The sequence below is a fragment of the Cupressus sempervirens genome, chromosome 5, assembly GCF_028749045.1.
Source record: "Cupressus sempervirens isolate cs-2001-9-10 chromosome 5, ASM2874904v1, whole genome shotgun sequence".
In the NCBI taxonomy this organism is placed as follows: Eukaryota; Viridiplantae; Streptophyta; class Pinopsida; order Cupressales; family Cupressaceae; genus Cupressus; species Cupressus sempervirens.
The window spans coordinates 334151288-334177307 of NC_143122.1; positions in this window are offsets into that span (position 1 = coordinate 334151288).

The window sequence follows — 26020 nt, forward strand, 5'->3', positions numbered from 1 at the left end:
TAGTCATTTACCTTTCCTATTTCGAAATCACTTGAGAATGGTTCCAAGTCAAAACCATCCGATTATATTCTCAATGCATATATTGAAGGAACATTTAAAAGTTTGGAATTGAAAAGTGATGGGAAAGTCAGCAACTGATTTGTTTTAGACTTTGATGATATGATTCTCAATGAGATATAACATATGCTGGATCCAAACTATTACAGATGTGAAAGGAATGTAGATCATTATATATAATTGGATCTAACACTAACACTACAACATGCATAAAGTGAAATGACTCAAGGGAACGAATGGTATCAATCTATGTAGTGGGAATGTAATAAAGATAAGCGTGTCTTCTGCTTTAATCACTAATAACTTTTTGGATGTCTTTAGTGGAATTGGACTAATAGTTCTCAATAGTAAAATGCCAATAATTTAGTTGACATTCTGAATAGTTCTTAATCGTAAAATGCAAATAATTCAGTTGACATTCTTATAAATCTATCCACCCAGTTAACATTTTAATGCAATACTCTCTGTCTCACTATTTCAGCTTCTGAAGGTTTATATAATGGATTTTGAAGAAAAGTGTGAGAGAACTGCTGTTAAATTTTCTCTCAAAGCTTCTAAAAAAAATCTTCACACAACATCTTTAGGTTTTTTGTAAGCTTTGAGGGAAATGCAAAAGCGACATATCTCATTAATTCACTTCATGTATTGATTTTTGTTTACAGCTTTTTCTTCTTATAGATAAACAACACATAACTTAGAATGTTTTCTTGGTGCTTGATCTACATTAAAGTCTAAACAGATTATCATTGTTTGTATAGAACTTTTAATAAGACATTTTTGTGCAAGTGTCAGTATAGAACTTATAAGACCATTTTGTGTGATGATGAGGAAGTGTTTATAGGAAATATGATTCGAGATGGCTAGATGGTTTTTTAAAGAACGTAAATATAAGTTTTTGAAAACAATTCTTTTTTTGATGAATAGTCCTTTTCTAAATAATATACTAAGATTAAAATTCACAAAAAGGGTTGGGGGATACAAGATCATCCTATGAGAGTTCACACGGCCGAAGTCGAAAACTACCCAGATTTGACATACCTTCACAATGGAGATTTTGTTCACTCTGTGGAAAGATAGAAATGTTGTTTTGATATTAATATTGCTATGTACACTAAAGCGTGCATTTGTAATAATGTAATGATGAAAATTCAAGTGTAAGAAAACAAGGTGGCCTTGGAGGTGGCCTGCCATCAAGAGCTTCACAATCACTAGCCAATGCCCCTTGTACTTTTGTCAGGGTACCTCCAAATGCCTCGGTTGATACCTCGATGCCTAGAGGCTGCTGCCAGAGGTACAACTCTTCAAGCCACCACTTGCATACTCCACATTCCCAGGCTTCCTACCACCTCTCTCCCAGTGGTGGCGATGATGGATGGAGGCACTGCTTGGTTTTCCCACCTCGTGGTGGCACTGGCTGGTCCCCAGCTCCTCCTCCTAGTGCTTGGCAAGTGGTTTCTGGGAAATGGCCTTTTCGCTTGAAAACAATTATTTTTAGATATAAATACAATAATAAAGTTGTTGAATCTGGTATAATTAGACAATGCTAAAATTATATTATTAATTGATTATTTATTATACAAATAGTACACAATAAATTATCATGGTTTGAGTAATGAGAAACTATTTCTAGATACTAAAAGAGGGGTACAAATTTATTCAACTGCTAAAAATACGTATAAATAAGAAACACATGTTGATTATCAAAGAGCATTAAAGAACTATGTCACTGTCTAGTAATTAATCTAACATATGAGCTATTTCTGGAGGCAATTGCCCCATATCCATTTTATTAACAACATACATTTGATCAACAACCTATTTGGCCAAACTGTTAGCAACATCATTCGACTTAAAGGAAATAGATCCTAATAAGGCCTTACTCCAATGGGCCCAAAACTTTGCCAAGAAGAGACATACATGAAGGATTGACCCAAAACACCCCACTAAATGTACCAAGCCTCCATGGAAAAGAAGGATTGAAAGAAAGGATGAGAGACCCATTCCACATTAGTGTGACACAAGACATACATGGAGGACCATGGAAGCTTTACCTACATAATTTATCTCATGTAAGACATTGGTTTTGAACACCCAACCATGTGAGAAAAATTTTACTTGGACTTAGAAAAAGTGTTTCACACTTGCCTCCACCATGGTACCTCTTTACCTCCAAAAAACAACCTAACAAGCTCCAAGTGTCCTACAAAGATAGAGTATAGACTAGACAATATAGTTCTCTAGGCCAAAACTTCATGTCCAACCAAGTACACTCTCTAGAAGCAAAAATCTAAAAAACTATGAACATATATTATTCCTTATTAACTATTCATTATTAACATCTTTTTCAGTGAGTCTATGTTTGATAGTTCTCCTTGTAGAAAATAATAATTTTAATCAAAATTTATTCTTCACATTATGTTTTTGATCTTTCTATTAATAGAATGATATATTTTTAAATTACTATTAAGTTTTTAAATAAAAAGTTTTTATTCATTATTTTTAGTAATTCTTATTTTTTTCTCTTTTTCTCAAAATATTTATTATTATTATTATTTTAATAAAAAACACATTTTAAGTGATTGAAATATATAGCACATGGTTTTTGAATATTTAATCTATGCTCTCAATCATTAATATAGTTAGTGTTTAATAAAAAATGAGCATTTTAAGGTTTGCCATCAAAAAATCATTCTGTTGACTCCAAATCATGATACATGTTCTAGCTTTATACATATTAAATATATAGTTTATAATAGGAAATTTAACCTATAATCTCTAAAATAAATTATATAAAATTGATATATCATATCAATCATTTGATAACTACTCATTCAAAATTAATATTAATCATTGATCATGAAACCTATCAATCACCCATGCTTATTCGAAGCCATAATCAGATATGTAAGGAATTTCACTCAAAATATATAATAATTTTGTGTATTTTATTATATAATAATATACACTTTAGAAAATGATTAATCCTCAATATCCAATATGATAGTCTCTAAGTACCATAGCTGTGATATCTCCTCACAAATATTAAAATATAATTTATTTATTTAAAAAAAAAAGAGAAAATCCTCAATGGTCAATATGTATATAATGTCATGACTTCTATTCCTTTTCTATCAATCCTCTAGAGAACCTACATGACAATCATTAAAATATCCATAAATGGGAGAAACAATGTGGCCAATAAGTCCAACTACCAATCAACTATGTTATCAAGGAAGAATTTGTATGTAAATATATCAATATATGAGAGTATACAAAAAAATATTCAAGAACTATATTTTTTTTATCATTTTGAACAAACATCAAAACTCAAAATCAAACATATGAAATAATCATTAAATTGGACACTAGTCATAATACATGAATTAATAAGATTTTATAAATGAAATTACTCTATAATCACTTATTCATAAAATCCATTACTTAACTACTCAAACATTCAATCTAATTTCAAAAGGGAAACACTTGGAAATTTTGTCTTCAATATTCTACTTTATCATATGGATGGTAAAAAGTACACATTCCCCCCTATGAAAATCATTCAAAGTAAATCAATAAATCCTTATAAGAGGGTAAAAGCATAGATCTAAATCACTGTTTATGATACCAAAACCTGTTTTGGTCAAATCTCATTTCTCTATCAAAAAACATTTTTTTTCAAAAACTAAAAATACCCTTTTATAGATCTCAAATTCAATATCATCATTATATAATTTTTTGAGTATTTTTATTAGTTATAATATGTTATAATTTCAAAATATTATATGTCGATATTTCAACATTTCAAAAGATGCTCCCTCAAAAAAGGAAAAAAAATAGTAAATCATATCAACAAAATATTAAAAATTATTTTTATCTCTAGAGGAGAGTCTCCTCTTCGCGAATATGTAATTTTTTTTCAAGAAGGTATAGATTTGATAGGGAAGTTTTGATGGGAGGAAAAAATTGTAGGATTCTGATAAGGTCAAACTTGAGTACTTATAACAAAGAAAATATACATCAAAAATAATTATTTCTTTTTTTGTTCACTAGCTATACATGTCCTCTATAAGATATTTTCAAATTAGAACAAAAAAAGATGAGTTGCATATACTTGTTTGACAGGAACTACAACCTATTTTTTTTACAGTTAAAAAAGGGACTTCAAAATAAAATAAAATGAATGAATTCTTACTCAAATTTTTTTTTAAAACTATAGGCATAAAATTCATCCGATTCTACACATTTCATTAGTTTACATCATCTTTATATTTTAACACAAATACCATTTTTTTTTGTCATTAACGTTGAACTATCACATTCTAATATCACATTTCTTTATAAAAGGTGACACAGGTTTGCGCTTTTACCCAAGAATATAATCTACAACTCAATGACACTCATTTAGTTTTTTTTTATCACAAGTCTTCACCAAGTTACTCTTATAGGTTTTTAGATTAATGAGAAGAATGTGTAGGCTGAGAAACATTGAGCAGAGAAAAGGAGTAGGTACACTGAAGAACACTCTAATTAGAGTTGAGGAATGCATGCTCACAATTATATTTAGAATAAAAACTATATTAATATGTGTGCCAATAACAACCATCGTTAGCCATTGATTTGTGATTGAGAACATGCATTTTGAAGATCCATTCAATACAATATTGAGAGGCTAACCAAAGTAAATGTCTTAGTAGACTATTGCATAATTAATTTATTTTGACATCCTCCCATAAATTAATTATACTAATTATTTAAAATATCCCCCTGCATAATATAGAAAAGATGGATCATGGCTTAAAACCTTTTTACAATCACTTATTCACTTGCAAGAAGGGGACAAGCATGTGACTTCTCAAAAGCCTAGAAGATTTCTAAGAAATATAGACTTACTTTCACATAATGCCTCTATTAAAAATCAGCTAATTGATCTATTGTCTTGCACTACTAAAGATGAATTGCTTGTTGCTAGCTAAAATGTCTAGAGTATAATGGTGGTAAACCTCAGTGTGTTTTTTTTTAGCATGAAATGTTGGATTCTTGGACAAAATCATGCCACTTTGACTATCACAATGAAGTAAAGAATGTCATTTCTAATTTTGGGAGTACTAATAGAATAGACCACACCCAATTTATTTCCTTAGTTTCTTCATTTGTAGTATTATACCTAGCCTTTGTAGTAGACAAATCAATATTATATTTCATCTTACTTCACCATGAAATTGGATCACAACCGAGACTAGGAAGATAACCTATAGTTGATTTATGATCATCTACACAACCTACCCAATATGAACCTAAATATCTAAGCAGTTGAAGATCTCCACTAGATGGGTAAGAAATTCCTTGATTCAAAGTACCTTGGACATATCTTAGTATTCTCTTATCTTCCAACAAAAGTAAAACCTTAGGATAAATCAAAAACCTTGAAGTTCTACACTAACTTTAAAATAAATATCCAATCAAGTATGGGTCAAGTACACCAAACTACCAACCAACTTCCTATATAAAGTACAATCAACATCCTCCCTTCCATATATTTGGTCAAATTTGACCTTGGAGCTAGTGGAGTAGAGACCCTTTTACAACCTTCCATTCTAAACTTTCTCATCAAGTCTAGAGCATATTTGTTTTCAGATAGATAAGTTCCATAATATTTCTACCATGCCTAGATGCCAAGAAAGTAGTGTAGTAAACCAAGATCTAACATCTCAAATGTATCTTGCAAATTTGACTTTATGTCACTAATTTTGTTCATAGTGTGTCTTGTAATGATAACATCATAAACATATAATAGAATTATGATTACACTACCTTTATAAAATTATTTCACATACAAATTAGGATCATGAGGGCTATTATGAAATCTTTGAGTGATGGGGACACGAACCAAGAACCAAATGGACACAACAGAAAAGGGAAATTGTATTAACTGAAAAATAAGCTAGTACATTTAGTACAGAGAAAATAAACTTCAAAACATGCCCTAAGGGCTTACAATAGCATAAATGTGGAGATAATTTCTCCTTTCAGTACCTCCTCTCAAACTCCACTCCAAACTACCTTTTACAATGTCAGAAATATCCTTAAATAGACCCTGGAGGGTTAAGGACTAGGAGTACATTCTAGAAAGTGCTAGTAGGCATCCACCGACCAAATAGAAGGTTCCAGAAGCTGCGTTAGAAGTCGGGGCAAATCTAGAAGAATCCAAAAACAGTCACCAAACTTTTGGGAGGCATAACTTTTGAACTGTAGCTCTGATTGATGAACCGTTTACATTTTCGAAAATCTCTTGAAGCGCTCTATAGCCCTATGGACAGCTTCGCTCATCCCCCATTTTTTGGCCCTTTTTGAGGTCATTTAATGCCACTAACCTAACTTTGAAGCATTCTTAGGAGGTCTCCAAAACCTAAAAAATTGCAATAACTTTCAAACCGTGGGGCCTTTTGACCTGATTATTTTTCTGGAATGCTCTAAATTACAGTTACATTCATCTAGCCAATTTACACCTCCTAGTTCACCAAAATGATGGCCTAATTAAATGCTCCTATTTTTTTGGGATTTTCTAGCACACTAATAGTGGAACTGTGAGGGTTGGAACCTTTATTTGACCCAAATGGGTATCCAAAAATGAAAACACATGAAACAGAAACTAAGTCTAAGTACATTTTTTTGGGTGACACAGGATTGCCCTTATACCCCTGGATGCTCCTGCATCATTGAGTTTGGAAATATTCATCAATTTTAGCATACCAAGCTCTTGGAGCTTGTTTCAAACCATAAAAAGAATTCCTCAATCTATAATCCATGTGTTCTTTTCCTAGGATTTCAAATCCTTTGGGTTGTTTCATATATATCTCTTGATCAATTTCACCATTCAATAATCCATCCTTAACATCCATTTGGTGAAGAGGCCACTTGAGACAAGTTTCCAATTCTATAAAAGTCATATCAATTGTACTACTTATCTTTGCTACTGGAGAAAACAAATTTCTGTAGTTGATTCCCTCTTTGTAGGAGTACACTTTTCTACTAATCTAGCTTTGTATTTTTCAATGCTCTCATCAGACATGAACTTAGTCTTAAACACCCACTTATTGTTGACCACATTTTTTTCCTTTAGGTGAATCAACTATTTCCCATGTGTTAGTCTTTAACAAAGAATCATATTCACTTTTTATATCTTGTTCCCACTCGTGCTTTCCTTTAGCCTCATCATATATTTTTGGTTCATTAGTCTTCATAATGGTGGGCATTGCAACATAATTAACTTTTTGAGTTTTTTGATAAATTTCTTTAATATTTCTCATCTTTGGAGATAAATGAGAATGTTCAAACATATTAGGGGTCACTTGGGTGTTTCACTAGTTTAGAGAACATTGGAATAATCACCATTATCTATTGTTACTTGTGGAATAGGAGAGGATTTTATCTTATCTTTAAAAAAAAAATTTAAATTTTAGCATACTAGGAAGATGATTAATTATATACCAAAGGAAGAGATGACTGAGTGGTTGGCACCTACATTGATTTCTTATGTGTTGATTTCATGATATGGTTTTTCATTGATGTTAACATATATGTATTCTGGTATGTGACAACCATACTTATAATATATTATAGATGTAGAGTTGATCAATGAGTTTTGGGTATTGTGAGTTAGAATATGCAAGCTTAGATTTAGGTCTATGGATGTGTTTGGATGCTACATGTATATTCACTCAAGTTAGTATTCATGAAGATTGGGATGAGTTACAATTTCTTTCTTGAAGACAAGTTGCAGGAAACAATTTATTGGTAATTAAATTTTATCTATTTAGAGAGATAGACTAAGGTTAAGAGAGCTTAGATCATAGTTGGAGACATGTTCATGATGTAATATTTTTTATAGCATTTGTTGGAGATTTAGCTATGGAGGTCGCTAAGTGTAACATGTGATATATTCAATGTCGATCGACTTTTGTATTGAAATTTATTTAGGAAGTTGTAAAGTGTAGTGCAGTGTATGGAACTTTATTGTAATATCATATAGGGGTCCTATATTATAGATTTTATATTGGAAAATCCCACAAAGATGACTCAACTAGTTTTTTGGACAAGGTATAAAGGAAAGGTTTTTTCCTTGGTTGTAAGTGTGGTTAAGTAAAATTGTATTGATGTTGAGGATGAAAATTTGATTAGAGTAGAGTAGTAGATGATATTGAAATTGGATTGAGAATGTCAAAGGAACTCTATTAGAAAATAATTTTTTGTATTAACCAGTTCACCATTTTGGATATATTATCCTAGAGATCTGTTCAATGCAACTATTCTAAAGTAATTTGGACAGTGGGTTCACTTATTTTCCTTATTGCTCATAACAGGGATAAAATTTTCTAACAAGGATTCAAAGTCTCCTAACAAGGACTCATATGTATTGATTGTATATAATTGGCTCCTAACATGATCATATCCTCTTATAAGGAACTTTTATATTAGTACATCATATTGTGGGTACCATCCCCATTGGAGTTTTCCTTCTCATTAAGGGTTTCCCTAGTTAAAAAAATATTGTGTGATTGTTTATGTTTTGGATTAAGGTAAAAAAAAGGTTTTGAGGGGACTTGAAACCCCTCACATCAAGATCAAAATATTTTTATAATTTACCAAAAAAACTAGAAAAATAAATTGACACATGTTTTAAGGTGGTCTAAAACCCCATACACCATCTCAAAGGTAGATAACATTAAAGACCAAATCCCCATAAAGGAAAAAAAATACTAAAAGAACTACTGGAAATAACATTATACCAATAGGAAAAACTAGAAACTAGCACACATGAACAAGAAAAAACCTAAACAGAGCTAACATATAGCAATAAAGGAGGAACACTAGACAAGCTCCTTAATGGAATTAGCTAGAATCTTATCATCACTGGTGACCTCCTCAATAGTATATCCTTCATAGAAGAAGTGATATACATGGGATTATCCATCCTTATATTATTCCTATTGTGTTTTCTTGGACCACCACTCAGAATACTAGCAACATGAGAACTTTTAGCCATCACTTCAACTAAGGACCCTTTACCCATTTTAGTTACAACCTCATGGAGGTTGAAAGTGACAATCTGCATGTTTTTCTCACTAGATTTAAGAAGTTGGTAGAAATTTCCATCATATTCCATGAGTATATCTAGAATATTGCCAACTTTAGCTTCCAAATCCTTTCATTTAATGGCTTCATCATCTAGCTTCTCCTACCAATCATTAACAATTTTATTCAAAGATCTCAACTCATTATAGATCCACTCTCATTTTAGCTTTATTGAGAAATTTAAGCCTTCTTTCCAACTCTTCAACAACCCAGAATCTTGCTCCTCAAATAAACTATTCTTCTCCTCTTTGAGGTAGTAGTCTTCATTCTTCTTAGGCCCATTATCATCTTCAACTAGGAACATTATGCCAGGAGGGTGGGTGGTATCAAATATATTAATCATAGGAACATTGGCCTCAAGAGTGACAATTTGATTCCCTTCCTCAATAGATACATCTATTTTCTCTTTTTCAAGAGCACAAACCTTTTCCATAGATGACCCTTAAACAATCTAGCTACCACTATGATTAGTGGAACAAGCATCCATCCTCTCATTATATATCATGGTCTTATCTCTTTCCTTGTACATAGAAATGGACTCAATATTCACATTATTAATAACCTTATTAGTTATAGAGACATCATTATTTCCTTTATTCTTTCTCTCCTTTGCAACATCGTTAGCCTTCTCAAATTTTTTGACTTCATTATTCACAACATTAGAAATCCCTTCAATTATGTGCTCATTAATAGTAGATAAATGCCTTGAACTGGTGTTTTTATTTTGGCTATTCTTTATAGAAATGCCCTTCATGCTCATAGAGTAGCCACCATTCTTAGAATTACAACCATCACTGATAGTAGGGTTATCTGGTACAATATCATTATGGGAGCTCCCCTTCTCCTTGACCTTATCTTCTATATTATCCCTAGAATCAGTCTCCATACTCGAGGGTCCCTTTTTGTTCTTCCTAGGATAGAAACCCTTCTTTCCCTTTTTCCCAAGACCATCCTCCAAAGTTCTATCATCTACCTTTCTTTTCCCTTTCACCACATTAAGAGAGATCACAAGACTTCTAGCCTTAAAATACTTGGAAATTAGAAGAATGAGACTTTCATATAAAATTGGTCTACTAGGTTTCTTTCAGTGAACATTAAGGCTCTGCAATTAGGGATTTCACAAGATATAAAGGAAAGAAAATATTGTTTTTATAATGGAAATGATTGAGGAAAAAAAAGTGGTATTTATTAAGCCTTGAGAAGTATCCATCCAAGATAAAATAATCCCTTAAATGGGATAGAACTTCTTGCCAAATTTTCTTTACTTGGTCTAGTTTGAAGAAATCCTCCACTTTCACCAGCTTCTCTTACTCCTTAGTTTTGGGGAATTTCTTCAAAGTGACTTTAGAAATTGTATTTTTTTTCTTGAAGAAGATCATCCTAATCTTTGGTAGTCTAGTAATTTCAATCGACATTGATAGTCATCATGACCCCATAAAGATTGACTATCCCCCTCCCAACTCTTGATTTTATTTTTTTATAATATGGGGCTTAAAGCTATGGATCCTCTCCAAGTAATAGATGTCATTTTCTTTTCTTAGCTGCTTCAAAACTTGCTTCTTCTCCTTCTAGAAGCTACAATTATCAAGTTCTTCCTTCTTTTGCTCACCCCCCATCTTTAAGTTATCTCACAAAAATTTTAAATGTTCATAATCAAATTTGAGGAAACTAGCAAAAATTCTAATACAAACAAGGAATCATAGAACTTGCAAATTATGAAAACTACATGAAGACATCAAAATGGCACATAATCTATGCAAGGTAAATATGGTAATATTGAAACAATACTTGATCAAACTTAGAAAATTTATCTCATTATTACCAATACACCTAATTGTAAGGGAAAAAAAAAAGTAAGAGTATGGTGAGTGCTGGAAAGGAAGGGAAGAGTAACTTTCAAAATTTGAATTCTGAGAAGGGTGGGATTCCTCTCTACTATTAGAATCGGATCTCAGGTTTGGAGCACAGGTCGCAAAAGGAGGTTGGTCATGGATCTTTTGGTACAGGTGATCAGTTAGAGAAAGATGATGGGGACCTAGATGCTCCCCCCAAGCTGGTGGTTGAGATTCCTTTGTGTCCCAAAGTGGGTCTACCTGGTTTTGCCAAATGTTCATCTCTTTTTGGTGTCAAGCCCACAGGTAAGTCCTCTTTCCCACCTGTTAAGATTCTTCCTGGGGCAGAGAAAGGATCTTGTGCCATTGCCATTCCAGATGAGCTTGTGGATCATAGTATTAAATCCATGGCTTCTACCCTGCTTGGAAAATTCTTAGGGCCAAGGCCAAATATCGATGTTGTGAGAACATTTATAAAGAAGAAATGGGCCCTCAAATGTCAAGTTTTAGTTATGGCCATGGCTAAGGACTTTCTATCCTTTGAATTTTCATGTGTAGAAGATCTCTCTAACATTTTGTGTGAGGGGCTATGGGCTTTAGGTCATTCCACTCTAGTTCTCCAAAAGTGGTCATCAAAGTTGAATATGAATGACTCATTCTTTGTGCAAGCCCCTATCTGGGTAAGGCTACCCAAGCTTCCCCTCAATTTCTAGAATGAAGATGTTTTTGTGGGGGTAGCCAGCTCCTTTGGGGAGCTTCTCTCCATAGATCCAATTACTACTTCAAAAAGATGCCTCACTTATGCCCGCATTTTCATAGGGGTGAGGGAAGGAATTGATATGCCAGAAATGGTGGTGTTTCATTCCAAACTAGGAGTGCATGTTCAAAAACCAATTTATTAGACCATGTCATTCACTTGTTTCCTTTGTTTCAAATTAGGGCACAAGGTAAATCAATTTCCAAAGGCAAAAAAGAAAATAAGTAAGTCATCAATTACTACTATCAAGGGGAAGAAAATGATTTGGAAACAAAAAACTTCGAAGCTTTCTAAAAACTAGGATGGCACAGTGGAAAAGAATAGTGCCCTTCGATAGGAAGGAGAGCAAGACTTTGAAGGTGACAAAGAACCAATCATCTCAGAGAAAGAAAAGATGAATGAACCCAGCTAGGAAGGAGACCAGAGAAAGGAAAGTGATATAGGACCAAAAGTGGCTAATACCAAGGGCCAAGCTACTAAAGCTATAGTTGTGGCTGAAAATTCCTTGTAGACTAAGAAAGATCAGGAGGTTGGAAGGTTAGAGACCCCCCGAATGGAGATTTCACCAAATACTACTTTAGGAACCCCGAATAGCAGAGTTGGTGGCCTCCCAAGGGTGGATGATCTCAACCTAAGAGACGGAATCAATGATGATGGGTTTAGTCGGGGTGGAAATGAATAGGTTCTTATTATTGTTCCCTTGGTGAATCCATTTGTCCCCAAAGGTCTGGGGATGAATCTTTTAGAACTTATCAACAATTCTTCCCCAGAATAGATTTCAAAATGGGAGGAATGGATTAATAGTTGCTCTCAAGATAGTAAAGGTAGCTAGAGTACGGTTAAAAAGAAGAAGAATAAAAATTGAGACCATCCTCCACTATCTCTAGCAATGACCAAAAGTAGAGTCAAGGCTGATGCTAGGTTAAAGTTCAAGTATCTAGGTAGGGGAAGCCTAAATCAGACATTACAGGATGAGACTAGAAAGAATTTGGCAGATGGGAGCCAAAGAACCATCAAGGAATACTCTAGAAAAAAGAGATGAAGATCATATCTTGGAACATTAGGGGCCTAAATAGTGCCCACATGTAGAAGATAGTTAGGAACATGATCAAAGACCAAAGACCTAATTTTTCACTAATCCAAGAAACTAAAATGAGAAAAGATGTGGTTTATAAGTTGTCTTTTAGCAAAAACATGAGTAGTGAGGCTACACATTTGAAGGGAGCTTCAGGGGGTGTTGATGATCTACAACAACAAGGCTTTTCAGATTTCTTTTGTTCATAATGAAGGTAATGCTCTTCTCTGTAAGGTCTCCCATGTTCATAGTGGTGACTCTTGGTTTATTTTAAATCTATATGCTCCCAATACTAAAAGAGAGAAGGGACTTTTGGGCTAAGATCCTTGATGTTATTTGTAACTATAACATTAATAAAAGGGTTATTATGGGGGATTTCGACTCCCTCCTTACTGATGATGAAAAAGCTGGAGGGTTGGCCCCAAATTAGGAAAGTAAATTAGACCTCTAAAATTTTATTAATAATCTAGCTTTCATGGATGTTGATCTCTTGAGGGGTAGTTTCACTTGGTCTAACACGAGAGTAGGTGGGGACTACATCCAGGTTTGTCTTGATAGAGCCCTAATTTCCCCTACTTGGATGCAAACCCACTATTGACGACTTTCCCTTCTCCCTAGAGTTGGTTTGGACCACTCTCCCATCTCACTCTCTTTTAGTCCTTTGATGGTCAAATAGAATTTTCCTTTTCGATTTGAGAAGATGTGGACTTCCCAACTAGATCTGGAAGCCAAGATTTCTTCTTGGTGGAACATTGAGGTGGAAGAAATTGCAATATTCAAGATAGCCCAAAAATTGAAGAATGTGAAAAGAAACATTGAATTTTGGAATAAGTTAGACTTTGGGCATGTATTCTAGTAGAAGGATGAGAAGTTAGACCAGCTTTGTACCATCTAGGAAGAGATTTAGTTGGAGGGATATAATGACCTAAATAGGATGGAAGAAAGGTCAATTCTATCTGATCTCCATAATATCATAAGTAGGGAGGAAAATTTTTGGAAGCAAAGATCAAGAGTTAATTGGCTCAAAGAGGGGGACCAAAATACCAAGTGTTTCCATTTATCCACCTTAAAGCATCAGGCTCATACATAGGATTTCAGGCATCAAAAGGGGGCAGACCTTATTACCTAAGGACAATGAGATCACAAATGAAGTTGTGAATTTCTTCTCTTCACTTCTCTCTAAGGATCCTTCTCTCTCCTTGATAGATCAAGAGGACATATTAAATGGTATTCCTTCACTGTTGTAGGATCATCATAATTCTATGCTAAAGGTTATTCCATCTCTACAAGAAATTTATCAAGCCCTTATAAATCTTCTCTGTGATAAAGCTCCAGGCCCAGATGGTTTCTTGACTTTCTTTTTCTAGATATATTGTGAGGTGGTCAAAAGGGATGTTGTGAAAGCTGTGCAAGAATTTTTTGGAGCTAGGAACCCTTTGAAATAACTCAACAATACTTTTCTAGTGCTTACTCTGAAAATCCTGGGGGCTGACTCAATGGATAAGTTCAGACCCATTAGTCTATGCAACTCACTCTATAAAATTATCTCAAAAGTCTTGACTACCATGCTAGTTAGTATCCTTCATCTAATTATCTCCCCGCAACAAACTAGCTTTGTCCTAGAGAGACAAATTCTTGACTCTATTATTATGGTCCATGAGGTGATTCATTCCTTGGAAGTTGGGAAGAGAGAAGGATTTCTACTTAAGTTGGACCTGTCTAAAGCTTATGACAGGGTGGACTAGAATTTCTTGATGGCTGTCCTTCCAGCCTTTGATTTTGATGCCCAAGTTTGTAGACTCATCCTTTAGCTTGTCTCAAACCCCTCTTTGTCCATATTGGTCAATGGTTCTCCCTCAAATTTCTTCTTCCCCTCAAGAGGGTTGGGGCAGGGTGACCCTTTATCCCTTATTCTTTTCATTATTAAGGCTGAGTACTTAGGGAGGTTAATTTAGAGGAAAAGATAGGATAGGAGCCTGCATGGCCTCAATACTTCATCTAGGAAAACTTCTTTCACCCATCAGCAATTTGTGGATGATACTATCTTGGGTGGAGATGCCTCAGTCCAAGAGGCCAAAGTGTTTAAATGTTTGCTAAATTCCTACATGAGTGGTTTAGGCCAGGCTATAAACTAGGATAAAATATTGATCTACTTTATTAAGACACCCTTGGAGAGATAGAGGAAAATTTCTCATATCCTAGGATGTGGTGTTGGGTCTCTTCCAGCAAGCTATCTTGGAATGCCTTTGGGGTCCAAACCTCTAAAATCCTTTTGAAATGGTATCATTGATAGGTTCAACAAGAAGTTGGCTGGTTGGAAAGGAGCCACCCTTAGTCAAGCAGGTAAATGTACTTTGGTGAAATCTACCCTTCAAAATCTCCCTACTTGTGCCCTCAACCTCTTTGAGATCTCGGTTAAGCATGTTGAAAAAATGGAGAAGATTCAAAGAGACTTCTTATAGATAGGACTTGAAGATAATAAGAGATATCATCTTGTTGCTTGGGACCATGTCTATCTCCCTATATGCTATGGTGGTCTTGGCATTAGAAAAATTTGTCATCTCAATAATGGCCTATTATCCAAGCAGATATGGTGCATTTTTCAGAGTTCAGGAGAATGGAGGGACATAATGGTGGAGAAATATCTAAGAAGGTAGTCCCTCAAATTTTTTCTTAGTGAGGCTAAGATACCTTAAGGATCTTACATATGGAATGGGATTCTAAAGAATTTTTTTTTGGCCAATTCTAAGGCAAAATGAAAAGTTAGCAATGGTGAGAATATCTCTTTTGGCATGATAATTGGCTATGCCAGGGACCTCTTATTGACCACCCTAACTATGGGAGATGGGCATAATAATGTATAAGAAGATTTGGTCTAAAAGTTAGCGATTATAGAGTTGGTCGAGGATGGCAAGACTTGTCTCTAGTCTCCCAGGACCTTAAAGCTTTGATGCTTACTTTGAATGCTATGATCCTTAATAACAAGAGGGATGAAGTCATTTTGGGAGAAAACTTGAATGGGCAATACTCTATTTCTTTAGGTTACTTCTCGATGCAGGATAGAATGGAGAAACCCATCTGGGCTAAGGCCTAGATTCCTAGTCTTACCCCAAAAATTAACATATTATTTTGGCTACTTCTCCAAGACAAAGTGCTTACCTTAGATAACTTGGCAAAGAGAGGTTAGATTATCCCTAATAGGTGTAGCCTTTGTAAGAAAGATTTGGAGATGGTTAACCACCTTTTTATTCATTGTCCCTACTCTTCCGAGATTTGAAATCTTTTGACCAAGGAATATGGGTTCAGTTGGTTTATCTTGGCAAACATCCAAGAGTTCTTTGGACAATGGAATAGAGTGCACATTAGATTGAAGACTTAAATTTTATGCTCCTAGTCTCTTTCACATTTCTATTGGGGTATTTGGAAAGAGAAAAATAATCATATCCTCAGAGATAGGGAATCCCCTACTTTTGTTATTGCAAAAAAAATTCAGGGATCAATGAAGGAGAATTTTTCCATCAAAAAGGGATGAGACATAGAGGAAGGAGGAAAAAACATGGCAAAGAAAAAGGACATGGATAGGAAAAGACAGGAGGCTAGGTGGCTTCTTCCCCCTGAAGACTAGCATAAAGTCAATTTTGATAGGGCAACCAAAGGGAATCTTGGTCCTACTAGCTATGGAGGAATTATTAGAAATAGTCATGGGAGTGGTGCTGTGGCTTTTTCTTTTCCTCTTGGGACTTAGTCAAACCATTTTGTTGAGGCCAATGCAGCTTGTCACATTGTTAAATTGGCCCTAGATTCTGGGATCAAGAACCTTTGGCTAGAGGGGGATTCTTTAAATATTATTAACTACTTAAATGGTCAGTCTTTTCCCTCTTAGACTATTGTGAATATGGTGGAGGAGACCAAATTTGACCTGGGAAAATTTAAAAAGGTCCACATAAGCCATGTGTATAGGGAGGTCAGATCAGCTACAAACTAGTTTTCAAATGAAGTGATAGTCAAAATTATGGCGATGATGTGGCATAATGGCGATAGCTTTCTAGGGGTTTTGAAAGATATAATATTACTAGATCATATCTAGGGAAGTACAAAAGCAATCCAATAATAATTATGGAAAGATTTGTAAGATTGCACGTCAGACAAGGCATAAATGAGAATCATGCAAAGGTATTAACTTCCCATCATATCAAGTACATGTGGCACATTTTATGGATCAATTTTCCTTCTACCATAATATTATCCAAATGTAAAAAAATTTTAGGGGTTTAAAATTTGAAGGAAGCTGAAGTCTGGAGAATAGGGAGTAGGTGCAGGTTTTTCAAACTAGAGAACATTATGGTTGGGGAAACAAGTAGGAAGGAGTCGATGGGGGAGGTGTAAAATTAGAGGAATAACTTGAAGGTCTGGCATAAGCTAGAGAAGGGTGGTATAATAATATTCATAGAAAAACTCCATGGATTCGATAATGAGATCACTAAGATTATGGTGAAATCTTGGAAGGACAAGTGCATTAAAATTGATGGGGTTACACATCAGGTTAATGTGGAACTGATTGCCCAAGTCATAGAGCTCTCCTTAGAGGGGATAAATATTTTCAGAGACAAGAAAATGTCGGCTAATGCAGTCAAGTACTTTGTGAAGGATGAGGATGAAAGGAAGAAATTCATGAAGACAGAGACATACTATGAAATGGAGTTGATTAAAAAGCTTTGGAGGTATGTCTTAAGGGTTATTACTGAATACATATCTTTGGATACTAGATTCAATAGGGTCACAACTCATCATTTTGTTTTGTTAAATCACTTTAGGAATAGAATAAAGATTTCCTTTCCTTTTTATCTTTTCACTTCAATGAGCAAGGGCATTGAGGGTTTTCAAAAGAAACCCACTACAAACCCAACCCTTCATGAGGGTTTGCTCCTTCTAGTTTATGAGTTTTTAAAGACTCAGACTAGGGGAAAATACCTTAGTGAAGCTAGGAATTCTTTTGAGGAAATTGAGAGCTCAGATTCTGAGGAAGTTCAAAGCATAAAGTTGGAAGATGAGGATACTTTCCCCCTCTAAAGGCAAGAAGTCAAAGGAAGGGGAGAAAGTTTCTCCCTCTGCCAGCATTGCTCCTAGCAGAAGAAAGAGCCCTAGGGGTTTAACCCCCAATCCCCCCAAGTCTAAGGACCAAGAGGAGGAGGAGCATAGCATTGAAGAAGAGGAAATGGAGTCAGAGGAAGAGGTGAAGGGGGAGGAAAGTGAGAAGGTTGAGGTGGACATGACTATTATGTTGGGGAACCCCAAGAAAAGTAAGGTTGAGGAAGCTTCGTTGTTGGAAGAAACAAAAGACTAGACTTCTATGATCTTGGGCCCTATCCCTTCTATTTCTTTGCCTCAAGGGAATACAGTCTCTCTGGTGGAAGATAGTGGGGAGGTGGTTTTGAAAGATAGGAGGGGGTTGTGGAGAAGTTTCAATTCTAAAATGGCAAAGATGGGGATTGTTAGGGAGATGATGAACCCCCAATTGATGGAGGATAAAGATGGTAAGGTCCATTTTGATGAACTTCTTGACCTAACTCTAGTTAAAATCTCTAATAACGCAAGAGAATATGGGCTCAATCTACTCAACAATGCTAAGAACAACATGATAGATAACTTTTTTTCTATCAAATGGTTGTTTCATGAGATAGATGAGATCAAGGAGAAAACAAGCCAAAAGGACGACCATTTGAGAATCAATGACCAAGACACCATGCTAACCAGGAGGATCGTATCTCAATGGTTGAAAAAGGAGTTCTAAGGATGGAGACTTAGAACTTGGCTAATTAGGTGATTGCAACTTTGAACACCTTGAATGAGAATATCAATAGTTTGGGTAAATCACTGAAGGAAGTTGGATTTGGTGGGGAAAAAGAAGATAAAGATAGTATGGACTTTGGGAAAGCCAAGGGTACAAAGACTCTGTATGTTCTAGATAGGGAGAAATAATAGTTTTTGTTTTCATTTTTTGTTTCATCCTTATCTAGAGTTATTGACTTTTGTTTTCATTTTTTGTTTCATCCTTATCTAGAGTTATTGACTTTTGTTTGCTGGCTGTAGGCCTGTCTTTTGGTTTTGGCTTTTTATAAGTAGATGCATAGTAGCTAGACTTTACTTATTATTTCTATTTCAGATATTATGTAAAAACTTTTGGGTTTCAGGATTCCTGTAAAACCTATTTTACTTAATCAAAAATAGAAAGAAAAAAATCATTATAATATCCTCAAGATGATAGTTGTAGTCTTATCATTATTAATAATCACCTTTAGGTCATGATGAGGGCACATATTTTCTTTCCACATTATTATATTTTCATGGCTAAAATCCATGTTGGCAAGATAGTCCACCACCTAATTGATTTTCCTATAGCTATGGGAAAAGAATATTTTTAAAGCTTTTCAATATATTCTTGATTTCATAAATAATGGACTCAATAGTCAGTGACACTTTATTTTTATTATTCAAAATGTTGATTATGTTGAGTGACTCCCCTTCCAACCATAAATTTATGCATCCGAATTTAGCTACCAACTTAACCGTGTAGAGGGCACCAAAGATTTTAGTTAGATGACTAGATATAATACCTAAATGTACAACCATAGCAATAATTAGCTTTCCATTACAATCTCTAAGAGGTTCACCACAACAAGATTTTTCAAGGAACTTCCTTTAGAATCTTCTATTGGAAACTACAATTGGAACAATTGGTATGTTGTCATTGATGCAAAACCTACTCAAGACACATTTACTAATAGTGGAGAGTGTCATATCTATTGATTTACAAAGAGGATTTTTAAAGAGAGATGAATAGATGAACTAGTGAAGTTGTTGAGTGAAGAGGAGCAAGTATGTTGGAATAACAGTGGGCACTTAATCAATTAGTCTATGATATGATTATTTGTTTTTTAATCATTATATAAAGTAATGAAGACAATGGAGTTGATGTCTAGAAGAGAAAACAAGAAGTTGAGTAAAATACTAAGCTTGACCGAGTGATAGCTTCAATTGGTCAATGAAGGAGTAGAACCAAAATATTAAGGAACTTAAGAGTTAGCTGAGTAAAATAGTATTAGCTAAGTGTTAGTTATGGCCAAGTAGATAATGAAGAAAATGTAGTAGCAACTGAGTGTAGTGAAGACCAAGCAAGATAATGAAAGTTGAGTGAGACATAATAGTAGAGACTGAGTTACATAGTGTTGAATGAGTAGAAGACCATATTCATGACCAAGTGTTAGCAAATTAACAATTTGTGGAAGAATCAAGTTTGATGACATAGTTGAATTTTTGGATCAATCAAAATGCATGGATGATAAGGATTGACAAGCTAGAGTATTTAATGCACAAATTGAGTTTGTTAAGTGATCAAAGGTAAGGATTTTTAAAAAAGTTTCTAGAAGTGTCAAGAAAAGAGTAGAAGGAAAAAATGATGGATAGATTCATTGAATATAATTAAACCCTAAGGTTTATGGTGATGTTTAAGCAACAAAAGATCATAGCTACCTATTTAAGGAGGCATAAGAGATATTTTTTATATGGTTCTTTCATTGCTGATTGGTGATTTGGAGAACTTGTGAATAACATAGTAGCAGAGGAAAAGTGAGAAGATTGGTGAATTGTAATTGTTTGAAGGGTTGCCAAGCAGATCAAGGAAGGAGATGATGATAAAGTCCATTCAATAAACTATCAAATGAGACAAATTGAGATCTAAATTTGTAAATTAAGTTGTATCTGAATAGATCAAACCTAGTTGTTACTTTATAACCATTGTGGGAGTTAAAATCCTTTAATCAAGGTTGACCTAATAGTCTTTTTTTAAATCCTTTAGTCAAGGTGACATTCTAATAGAATGATCCAAAGTTCTATAACTAGGCCACTCCTAACATGTGTTGGGAGTCTATTGGGAAAGTTAGATACTAAGAGGGGGGTGAATAAGGATCTATAAAACTTAACTCTCTTCCAACACTTAATATATCATATATCTTTCACCTTAAATCCTTATCTCAACAATATCATAAATCACATAAATATTTTCTGCAACAATGTATTAAATCTAATAACTAATCACATCAATGAAACGTGTAGCTAAATGATCAACCATAAAATTTTGCTTACCCATAGACTCTCCAAGGTGAAGGTAAAACTAGGGCGTGGATGACATGGTCCACAAATCTTCATTACTACAGCAATAAAGTTTACATTTTAGCACTACAATTTGATCAATTTTGTTGTCCTACCTTGTGAGGGGTCTACCTTGTTAAGAGCTTACAAGACTTATTCAATCTACCTTTATTAAATAATTTAAAACTTACAACTATGTAAGAAATATATTAGGATATTTTGTTAGGACCACTCTGTTAAGAGATCTACCCTGAAATACTTTCTAGAATGTATTAGTACTTGATCCTTCAGTTTGCAATTAATATGTAGATTACGGATCTCCTCTTTCCAATCTCTATCTAATCTCCAATCTAATATATATGTAATTTTCCCTTCACTTCTTTGTTCAGTTTCTATATCTAGTTTACCTTCACACTTTGCTTGTGGCATCCAAACTTCACTTCTTTAGCACACACGTGCACGCGCACACACACACACACACACACTCAAAAATAGGGTTTGGATCCTCCTTTTTAAAAAATTTAATGAAGGTTCTAGATCAAGATTAATGATCTAGATCTCTTCTCTTTTGACACTTAGTCTTTTTTTTTTATTGGTTGGTCACCTTGCATAGGGATTGATGATTCATAACAAAATGTGTGATCATGTCCATAATTGACTCCTTGAACAAAAACATACATCTCTAGATCATAAAAATAGTTTACCTTGATGTTTGTGTCATTCCAAATAATTATATCAAAACTTGTTTACTTGACTCTTGAACATTTTGACACTTGGTCATAACTATTATGTAATATTGTCACTCAACCTCTATCTGCTCAGCTTACACTATGTGACTTAGCATGTATACACTAGAGCACTCGATGACCATATACATCTTGCTTGACAATCACTATAGCTCAATTTGTGCATGTTATATATACAAGTATAATTAGCTCAACCTTCATAGGATGGCTTGGTCACAATTACGACTAACCAACTCTAGCAAATATATTACTAAGTGTTTAACACAAATAGACAACATGACTTGGGGATCAACAATCTCCCCCTTTGACATTTGTGGCAAAAACACTTTCTCATGATCAAACATTTCATATTAATACAAAAATTACTCCCCTTAGACTATAATCCAAAAATCTTATGACTCTAAAACTAATATATACATAAAAATTTCAAAATTTACATACATGATTAGATAAATATACAATCTATAATACTATCATACCATTGACCATGCATCATACTAATTCCCCATTGTTTTTGTCACAGATGTTCTAACATGTAACTGGGGTCCATAAATGACTCCATATTTCTCAAAAAATGATCTATGGGAGTTTAGAATCATGTCCATTGTCTTCTCCAAATTTTCCTTCGATTCATAAAGAATATGACTCTAAATTTCTAAGGTAATGGCAAGATTAACCATATTGTCACTAATGGAGAGTTGTTGATTTCTCTGGATTAGATATTTGGTAATCTAAATATGGTTTTGCATGACTGCCAAATGTGGAGTCAGAAAAGCTTGAATAGTAAGAAACTCAACTCATATCTTTCCTTGTTCATGCATAAGTTTAGACTACTTGGTCTACAAAACTATAACTTTGAAAAATGAAAGCAACTAGTACTAGCAATTGAGGTCAATGTATGTGCACTATTCTTCATGTCTACATCATTCTTATCCATTTTTTCTCTAACTTCCTTTGTGGATGTTGGAATATAAGATAGCCTTCCAAATAGAGAATTAAAGTTAGTGAAAGTTTTCTCAACATTAGTGGCTTTGGTAGATAGAGAAAGCATTTTTACTGAAATCTTGATAGCTACCTTCTCCATGACCTTATTATCATATCACCTCTCTTCTCTTTCCATCATCTTTTGTTGAACATCAAATCTAGCTCATTTATTTTGTCTACAATACACGCCAATTGATCAAGAATGGGTGTGTTCTCATCTAAATTGTCAATAACAATAGTATCTAAAAGAATATTCTTGATCTTAAGAAAAACTTGTTTCTTTTGGTGCTCTCTTCTTAGCTCAACTTGCTTAGTCTTCCTTGCATATAACTCACTCAAAATTATCATCTTCTCCTTTGTAAAATTTGACTTATTTTAGTATGGGGTAACAATATCTTCATCTAAGGTAACTAGTTTAAATTTGATCATTTGGGGTGAGTTCCTTACCTTCTTCTTCAATCTTTTATCTTTTGATTTTAGGTTTTGGAGCTCAGTAATGTCAATTTCAAACCTTTATTTTGAACTACCAAATTCAATACTTGTGATCCTCAAATCACATAACTCTACTTCACTTCTTCCTCTATCTATTCTACTTTTGGTTGTGGTGTTGTTCCATGTGATTGATCTGTGCTCATACCAATTTGAAGTTCACCTATTGAACTTAGTCTCTCTATCTCCTTTTCTCTCTCTATCAGAAATGCTAAATCATGTGGCCTTTTTATGCCTATAGTAGACTAGTCTATTGTATCAATTTTTGTTTCATCTTCCTTTCTTTCCACTTCTTGACTTAGCCCTTTGTAATTGTTACCTATTGAGTCCCACCTTTGTCTCCACTCGAAGGGTAATCTTTTATTTTTACAATTACAAGATTGGCCTATGTCAATATATCCTTGATAGAATTTAAGGCATGTTCTCTCCCTTGCTTAGTCTTCTTAATCCTTTCCAACTCCTCTTCAAAATTGGTCACATCTTTCCCTGTATCTTTGGGTGACTCATCTTCAATTATAATATTTTCAAATAGCTTTACAACTTCTTGTGTCATTTTTTGTACAATCTCTACAAGTTGCTCAACATCAAAATAGATATCTATAAGTGTTATCTAATTCAAATTTTTCATCTTCCTTCTGTTCTTCTTCTTCTTCTTCTTCTTCTTCTATTGAAGCCACCAATCCAAAAAGATTCTTCTAAGTTATCTGTCTTGTACAACATCCTCAACTTTGTTTTTCAAAGTTTTATATGCCCTTGTCTTTGGCACAAATTTCTTCTTGCAATCTCTTAAAGCTATTGTCATATGCATTTTTCCTAAATCAAGCATAGTTTGGGCCAATGTAGTCTCCCTTATTTCCCTCTTAGTGTTCAGAGCCCATTTCCACTTTGCATCAATTTTATTATAAATTCTTCAAGAAACTTTCTTACTAACTATTTCCTATTCTACTTTTTTTCTTTTTCAACTTTATCTGAAGATTCATATTTTACACATTTGAAACCAATTAAGCCAACAGAACTTCTTATGTTTTCACATACCTTCTCAATGTCTTTAGGTTCTCTACTTGGTACTATTTGATACTAACTCAAGTCATCTGACTTGGTCCTCTTTGCCTCATCATCTTCTTCATCATCTAGCTTAACCACTAATTTTATCCTTGGCTTCTTCTTTTCTTGACTTTGCTCAATTTTAGTAACCTCTGATGTCCTCTTCTTAGGACTCATTTCCTTGATTGGCTTTGTGATTTTCACTAATCCATTTCTTACAAGCTCAAAAACTATAGGGGTTTCTTCCTTAGACCTGTGCTACTCTCTTTAAGCTCTTTTTCACCTTAGGATCTACCACCACAATCTTCTTATCTTTGGTTTCCTTTGGCTCGACAATAATAAGTTATTTTCCTTATCCTTCTTGGTCTCCTTCATCTTCATCTTCATCACTTCTTCTATCCTCTCCCATACCTTAAGTGATTTGAAGTGATGCTTCCATTTGATCTTCTTTACCCAATTTTCCTTCCAAATTCTCAATCATCTTCTTTCTCCTTTTATTCATAGGTGTAGTATTCTCAATCATCTTCTTTCTCCTCATGTTCATAGGTGTAGTCTTCACTTCCAATGTGATTTTTTCCTTTGCAACCTCATACTTGCAAAATACCCCAGCCTTTGAATCAACTTTTCTTGCCAACGGTACAATGATGACTATAATTACTTCATCTATATTGATCTCATAAGGCAATGGTCACAACCATGCTACCCTAGGTGTAACTACCTAAACATAAGTATTATCTATATCAATTGGGAAGCATACACCATCATAATATTTATCAACAAGTGACTTGGGGATACTTATCCTCCTTTTCATCTTCTATTTGAAATATTCAAAATAATTGTCCATCACACTCTCAAAATTGACCAATTTGTTGAATAAATTCACCAATCTACCTAGTCAATGGCTTTTCTTGTTTCTATACCACATCGCTGATTGTAGGGAAATGATTATGAACATAAAATAATACACATATAATAAGTGATCCAAACTTACACACATAATTCTTTGCTTTTTGAATTGAGACCAAATTCTCATCCTCTTTTTCATCTTCTATTTGAAATATTCAAAATAATTGTCCATCACATCTCAAAATTGTCACAATTTGTTGAATAAATTCACCAATCTACCGAGTCAATGGATTTCCTTGTTTCCATACCAAATTTCCAATTGTAGGGAAATGATTATGAACATAAAATAATACACATATAATAAGTTATCCAAACTTACATGCATAATTCTTTTCTTTTTGAATTGAGACCAAATTCTCAAACAATTATGTCCATTGTAGCTCAACAAAGTCGTATTCATGATCCTGCTTGATGATTTTCTAGGCTTGGACAAGTACTATGTAGGGCATGCTATTTAGTCAACTTGATTGATACAAATTGTGCACAATCACTCAAATGAGAAACTCAATAAGAGGGTCTTTAATGGTTTTGATGGTCAATCCTCTTCCATTCCATATTTCTTTTTAATTCTCCTCAATCGCCTCTCTTCTTTTACATCACATTGTCTTCATTTGATCACATACATGGTATCCACTGATGGCATGAATAATTTTCTTTGTAATATTGAGTGGTCCAGTTTCCAACCACAACTACATATCATGAATTTAGTTAAGCACAACTTTGATCCATTTAACTTTGAAGCTCTTCAAGAAATATAGGTAAAAATTTAACCCTTTATCAGCAATAAGTTTGAATTCATCCTTCAAGATTCCTTCTTCACATAGCTTGTCACAAGCCATTATTATCTCAT